Raw genomic sequence first — 7,230 nt, 5'->3', positions numbered from 1 at the left:
AATAAGCCTAAAATACTATGCAAAAATTGGCCTAAAAGAGAGATAAAGAGGAAAGTGATAGAAGGAGGCATCAAACAGAGTATATCCCTTCAACAATGTTTAATAGGGGCTCAAAAAAAGTTATTTTACAGTTTATGACCAAGTCCAAAACAACTCGAAAATAGGCCTAAAATACTATGCAAAAATTGGCCTAAAAGAGAGATAAAGAGGAAAGTGATAGAAGGAAGCCTCAAATAGAGTAGAACCCTTCAACAATGTTGAAGAGGGGCTCAAAAAATGTTATTTTACAGTTTATGACCAAGTCCAAAACAACTCACAAATAGGCCTAAAATACTATGCAAAAATTGGCCTAAAAGAGAGTTTAAACACAAAGGGTGAGGAGGGGACCTCAAACAGAGAAAGACCCTTAATGAAACATAGATATGAACACAAAATATGACTATTTAAAGTTTGGGTCGGAGCCCAAAAATGCTAGCAAGTATGGATTAGAAACAAAGCAAGATAAGGCAAGAAAGAGGGAAAATGAGACTCACCCTTGTAGACCAATGGACCAGCAGGTCTTGGACCAATTTTGGGAGCTCTTCACCTCTGGAAAGCAGTCTCAAGTTGCTGGAATGAGGGATGGAGGCCTTGTGCTATGAGGTGTAGGGTAAATGGTGTAGGACTAAGGGTGTTTTGAGGGTTGGAATAGAGAGAGAGAGAGAGAGAGAGAGATTGAATGCAAGGGCTCCAAACCAATTTTTGTAACCCTCTAAAATGCAGCTGGGGGTGCTGGTTATATAGGCAAAGGAATGGAGGAAAGGGGAGGAAAATCAAATTCAAATTTCCTCCCTAAAAGACCCCCCCTCGGATACAGGATCTGGGCGGAAACAGAGGGTGCAGCTGTAAGGAACCAGGTGAGAGGGTCATGGCCGGCCAGGTTCAGAAGGTTCAGGGGGCCGGCCGACCACCTCCCATGGCCAGCCGACCAAGGGTCAAAAGGATCAAGCACAATTACTGGTCGGCCACCTCAAAAAGTGGTCTCCCATGTGTGCACAACACAACTATGTGGTTGAAACCCAGAAAAAGTGAACCAGGAGAGAGAAAAGACCATTTTTTAGAGGGGATCAAAAGGGTCAGGCACAATTACTGGTCGACCACCAAATATTGGTGGCCTCCCAGGTGTGTACAACACAAATATGCGGTTTAGGGTTCAAGAAAGTGGCCCCGGGGTGGTCAACATTGGCTTTCAAGTGAGGAAACGAGCGTCGGAGAGCGATGAAGAAATAAAGCTGCCTTTTCAAAATAATTGCTGGCCTCCCACCCTCCTACAAGCTTCCTAACAATGAAAATAAGGTCTCCACCAAAAATGAACCAAAACGGATGCAAAACGGGGGTTCGGGGGACCGAAACGCGCGGCCCGGGCCCTCGAAAATGGGCTGTTAAGCACCGGAGGTGGCGTTCGACCACGAAGTTGGTCTCTCGGGCCACAGTGTTCCTCAAAAGGGAGGAAATAAGGTGTATGCCAAAAACCGGAGCAAACGGAGGTGGTTAAGCGGTCCCGAACCGAGGCACACGGTCGTCGGCTCCGAAAAACCGGAAACCTGGCTCCAAACGGGAAAAATGGCCTACGCCACAAAACGTAGCCTATGGCCACTGAGAGATGATCTACGAGACCTCTCCCTCCCTTTGGGAAGAGAAAACAGAGCCTGGTTCACAAACTGAGGCAAGGCACGAAAGAGTCCGGAAGTCCGGAGGCAAGGCTCGCAGCCGAGACTCTGAAACTTCTGAATGAGCACAATATGCAATATCACCGAGCGTTCAACTGGTGACGTCTGAGTCTTAAGGTCGGTCAAAAATGGGGTGTCTACATCCTCCCGGAAAAACTAAGCCTACCAGCTATTCGGGCGTGGTGTCTATAGAGAGCTTGGCCTTGTCCATGGCCGATAAGACAGCCTGTCTGTGTACTCGCGATGCCATAAGCAGTCCCCAGATGGAGATGTCTGCTTATATCTTCTTTAACTACCTCAATACAGCCTCTTATTCGACTTGCTTCTCTTTCTGTCTCTCAACTTCCTTATCCTTTCCAGATGCCTCTAGCTGGTCTAGGTGCGGGGGGTTGAAATACTGCCCGCTTCTCGTCATATGATCGACCTCACCGATATACCAAGTATCATCTGGCTGATTGCTCCTCCAATCCCCATCTGTGTGGGCAAGACGTAAATCATCGTCCTCTCACCACATTCCGTTGGCAGCCAACAGACACCTGTCTGGCTCCGGTTCAATTGCACCCGCAGTACTCTCCGTCCACATGCTCGCAACATTCTCTATCTTCGTGCACACAGCACTCTCAGTCCCCTCAGGGCCCTTAGCTTTCCTAATTCTCTCGGCATCCTCAAGCCTATCTTGTTCCAGCTGTGTCAGTATAGCTGGTTGTTTAACAATTCCTGCATTCACAATGCCCAAGTCTCGAGTGGAATTCTTAGCACCGGCACTCTCCGGTGATTCATTCTGACTTCCGGCCCTTCCGGCCACCACTGATATACTTGCCCTTGCCGGGCCTTGTTCTAACTGAGCTTCGTCAACAACGTCTGGCAAGTCATCAAGCCAGCCAGTAGCCTCTGCCGATTCCTCATAATCAAACCAGTTGACCGTCGTGTCTCCTAGATCTTGGTCGTTGAAAAATTAGAGGTTGGCCAAGTCTTCTTCCACAGCCGTCAAACCATCTATCCCCTGCACAAATCCATCTCCTCGGATCACACACAGCTCTGCCCTCTCTGGTAATTCAATATTAGGCTCAAACTGGCCTGCTGGCATAATGTAATCACTCGGATCGTAGGCTTCCCCAGCGACACTCCCAGACTGCTGAAACCTTGATTGGACAATTCCATCCTCCTCTGAAATCTCCTCTGTTCTATCTTTGCCAATCACCACCATTGGCTCGGGTTGGGTTCTGGAGATGTCCAACATGCACAAAGAGTCGGTGCAGTCAGGAAGGAGCACCTCTGGCTTAGGTAGGTGGGAAGGAGTGATATATATGCTGGGATCGTAAGACACGACCCCAGTTTGGATGAAGTTGATTCTTTTGGGAGGTGGAGCTTGGTTGTGCGGTGGGAGAGGGTTTGTTGTGACATTGGGTTTTTCTGGAGGTACAATCACCTGCTTGTCAATGAGGTCTTGAATTTCATGACGCAATCTGAAACATTGGTCAATGTCGTGACCATGTTGTTGGTGATATGCGTAGTATTTTGCTGGATTATGGGAAGGAGAGAGTGGATTTGGCAATGGCCTCGGCTCCAGAGGTTTTAGATGCCCTTTCCTAATTAATGCCCCTAGAGCCTTGGACAGGGGCATATACAGTGGGGTGAAGGTTCTTTGGCCTCTGGGTTGGAATCGAGTGGTTTGTGTGTTGCTTCCGGACGCGCCGGAGAAAGGTGTAGTTGCCATGGGTCTTGGAAGGGGAGGGGGAATGGTGGCGACCACGCTCACCTCCGAAGCTCTTGCAGTTGCAGCGCCACTTGGGCCTGTATTGTTGTTGCGTTTAAAGGTTCTTCTGGGTTGCTCTCTATCTTGGTCAATCAGACCCTGTTTCATTGCATCTTCGATTTGTACCCCCATTTCATGTAGATCTGAAAAAGTGGGAAAGGGGAGCACAATCATTTTTTGCATCAGTTTTGGCTGGAGATTGCGCACAATCATCCTGATTTGGTCTTTGTCGGTAGGCCTCAGGGTCATTATCGAAGCCTTCGCCCTCCACCGAGTTACAAAATCCGAGAAGCTCTCCTTAGGCTCCTGCCTTGTTGTTTCGAGATCTCGGGTCGTAATCTCGATTTGGGTATTGTAAGAGTATTGCGCAACAAAGGCCTCGGCCATTTCATCCCAACTCCGTTTGACATCATCCTCTAACTTCGCATACCAGATAGCGGCCACACCCGACAGGGTCCGACCGGATAGTGAAAGCTTTTGTGGTCTGGTGAGGCCCATTGGCCGTAGTATATTTGAAAATAGCCGGAGATGCACCATGGGGTCCCCAGATCCGTCGAAGCGATCAATTTGCGACATTTTAAACCTATCCGGCAGCGTAACAGCCACATCGGTATATCCGTCCTCGATATCCGGGATAGCCTTTACCCCTTGGGATTTCTTGAACAATTTCTCAAGCTTGCTCAATTTCAGTGCTGTATGGTCTACCTCGAACTCGAAGGGAGAGTCCGGTTGATTGACAGGCGTAGGTGCCTTAGATAGCTGGGGCAGAATAGGGGGCAGAGCTGGCCCCGTTGGTATGTCCGTCTCTGCCTGGACATTTGGTGCCTCTTCGGGTGTCGGGATTCCTGGTGGGCGAGGAACTGGGTGTGAAGCAGATGCTCCGGCTTGTTGTTGCAATCTGGCAATTAACTATGCCTGTTGGGCCCTGATCTCGGCCTATTGTTTGGCAAATTCATCTCGTCGAACAGCATCCTGCTGCATGGCTCTCTTGGTGTCCTGCATCTGACGTATCATTTCCTCAACTCCTGTTGGTCCCACCATACTGCCCTGATCTATCTGAACTACTGGCAGGTCTATCTCTATAGCAACAATTGGGATCTCAATCCGACTGTCCACTGATGGGGTAATCCGATGCTCTAGTAACCTCTACTCAGATATACTGCGCCTTTTTGACCTCCGTCTGATAACCGGGGGTAGAGAGTGGAACACTGGTTATCCGTCGACCACATCCTCAGATCGATTAAGTTGGCGACCTCTTGTCCAGAGTGCTTGGGGAATATCTGCTTGGTCTGGAGCAATTGTGCTAAATTACCTAGCAAAAAGATAAATAAAGCAATAATAAGGAAATAAACAACAAGACGAACGGACAGCACAACGGCGTAAATAAACACAACACATAGTCGGGTATAATTAACATGCAATTGATACACTGTTCTCAAAGACCGATCATTATTCCCAAATCACTACTCCCAAATCACTGTCCCGGAAGCTGAATCTAATACCCGCAGATAACTGATTTCAAAATACTGAACTGGTGCCCGCAGGCCTGATACCCAGAAATACTGAATTGGTGCCCGCAGGCCTGATGCCCAAACTTGTAAGCTGATACATGCATTCGTATAGAGATGCACTCTAAAAGCACAAAACAAACAAGTAAGAGCGAAAACACCCCTATGTTGGGGTAATGTTTCCCTGTCCTATTTTGTCAGGAACTAGGGTTTCACTATGCACGCTGTGATTTCAAACAACCTATAAACGGGTAAGCAACCTGTCCTAGTTTGGAATGGTCACTATGGATTCCGAATATGCACTAGGTCGAATGGTCAAAAAAGGTGCCCCAGTAAAATCGGGGTTTGTGTTCCCACACTGGCAGAGCCCGTAACTGGTCAACCTTATGGCACGCTTCTCGAAGCGAGCCTCCGACAAACCGTTCAGGAATAGCAGACGGCAAACACGGTGTCCTAGGCGCACCAATGCAAATGCAATGCAAAGAAACACATAAGTGCAGTCAAAACAAGATATCATGAGTTCGAGTCAAGTTCTCTAAATCCCCAGCGGAGTCGCCAGAAACTGTAGACGTCCCCGAACGTCCCGGGAGGAAATCCCCCCCCCCAAAATTTTGTTCATTGGGCTCACTACAGTTCAGGACTCAAATGTCATGGTCCTGTATCTACTCTCACAGAGTGCAATGCAAGACCGATGAATCATCAAAGAGTCCAAATCTGGCAAATCATTTTTGAAAATAGATTTTTTTAAAGAAGTGCCAAACATGGACTGCTTTTCCAGATATAGAGTCGCCACCTAAATATTTTATTTTGGAAAAATTAGGAAACCCTGACTCGTTGCCTAAGGCCACGTGTCCGTCATCACCAAAGTTGCCTCGGCTCAAGAACTTGGGTACGATTAGAGAAGGTCACTTCGTGAGCACCCCCGCTCGTCCGATCAAAGATCGGCCTCTATGAACCATGATATCTAGTTTTGAAAACATTATGCATTCTTATTCCGGTTATTAGCCTAGATTTACTATGTGATGCGCACAGCATACAAGTATAGACTGGATCGCCTGAATTGGAACGAAACATCTCATGTAGGGCTAAAGTATGATGCAAAAACAACCCTAAAAGAGGGATAGAGGGTAAGGGGAAGTAGATGACTTCAAACAGCAAAGTGCCCTTAAACAAAGTTGAACAGGAGCTCAAAATATGACACTTTCTAGTTTATCATAAAGCCCAAAAATACTTGCAAGTGAAACTAAGTAATGAAGCAAAAAAATGCAAGTTTAAGGGAAATAGACACTTACCCTTGAAGAGCCGACCTCCAGCAGCTTTTGGACCAAGTTGGTGAGCTTTCAACCTCTGCAAATGACGTCCAAGGTGCTGGAATGGATGATGGAGGTGTGGTGCTAAGGGTTGTAGTGCAAATGGACCAAGAAAATTAGGGTTTTGGAGCTTGGAATAGTGATAATGGAGGTTTGTGTGTATATATCTCAGCCCAAAGCTTCTAACCTTTGCAAATGGAGGAGGAGTGTGTGTTATATAGAGGGAGAAGGGTGAGGCTTCTTGGAGAAACCAAGAGAGGGGTTCAAAGCTTCTAAAGGAAGCTTAACCAAAGGGTCAAGCTTCTTGAAGAAGCTAGACCAAAAAGGGTCAAGCTTCCTCAAGAAGCTTGACCAAAGGGGCCAAATCATCCTTCTCTCTAAGAAAAGGGGTCAAAACCCCCTTTTAAGGACCAAAACAGGGACAAAACCCTCGGACAGTGGGTCAAGTGCAAAAAAGCTGGCACAGCTGTGTTGCACTAGAGAAGAACAAAAAGCAGGAAGCTGGCCGACCAGCTAAGGTGGCCGGCCGGCCACTCCCCCTGGTCGGCCGACCAGGGGTCAAAAGGGTCAACAAGAAATTCTGGCCGGCCACCCCAAAAAGGTGGCCTCCCAGATGAGTGCAACACAGCTGTGTAGAGAAAAATCAGAAAATGTGACCCAAGAAAGAGAAAAGCTAGCCTTTAGAGGGGTTTCAAAAGGGTCAAGATGAATTTTTAGCCGGCCTACCCATATTGGTGGCCTCCCCGATGAGCACAACACAATGGTGGTATGAAAAGCCAGAAAATGTGGCTCAAAAGTGGGAAAAACCAGCTTTCGGTCAAAAAAATCAACTTTTGGAGAGAGAAAATGAGAAAATTGGATTTTCAGGGGAAAAGGTGGCCGGCCACCATACTACCCCCTCCCTAACAGTGAAAATAGGGTCTCCACCAAAAACGGGCCAAAACGGA

The sequence above is a fragment of the Camellia sinensis genome, chromosome 2 (assembly GCF_055761805.1).
Source record: "Camellia sinensis isolate YWXY chromosome 2, ASM5576180v1, whole genome shotgun sequence".
NCBI classification, from domain to species: domain Eukaryota; kingdom Viridiplantae; phylum Streptophyta; class Magnoliopsida; order Ericales; family Theaceae; genus Camellia; species Camellia sinensis.
Note: the sequence above shows the minus strand (reverse complement) of the source record.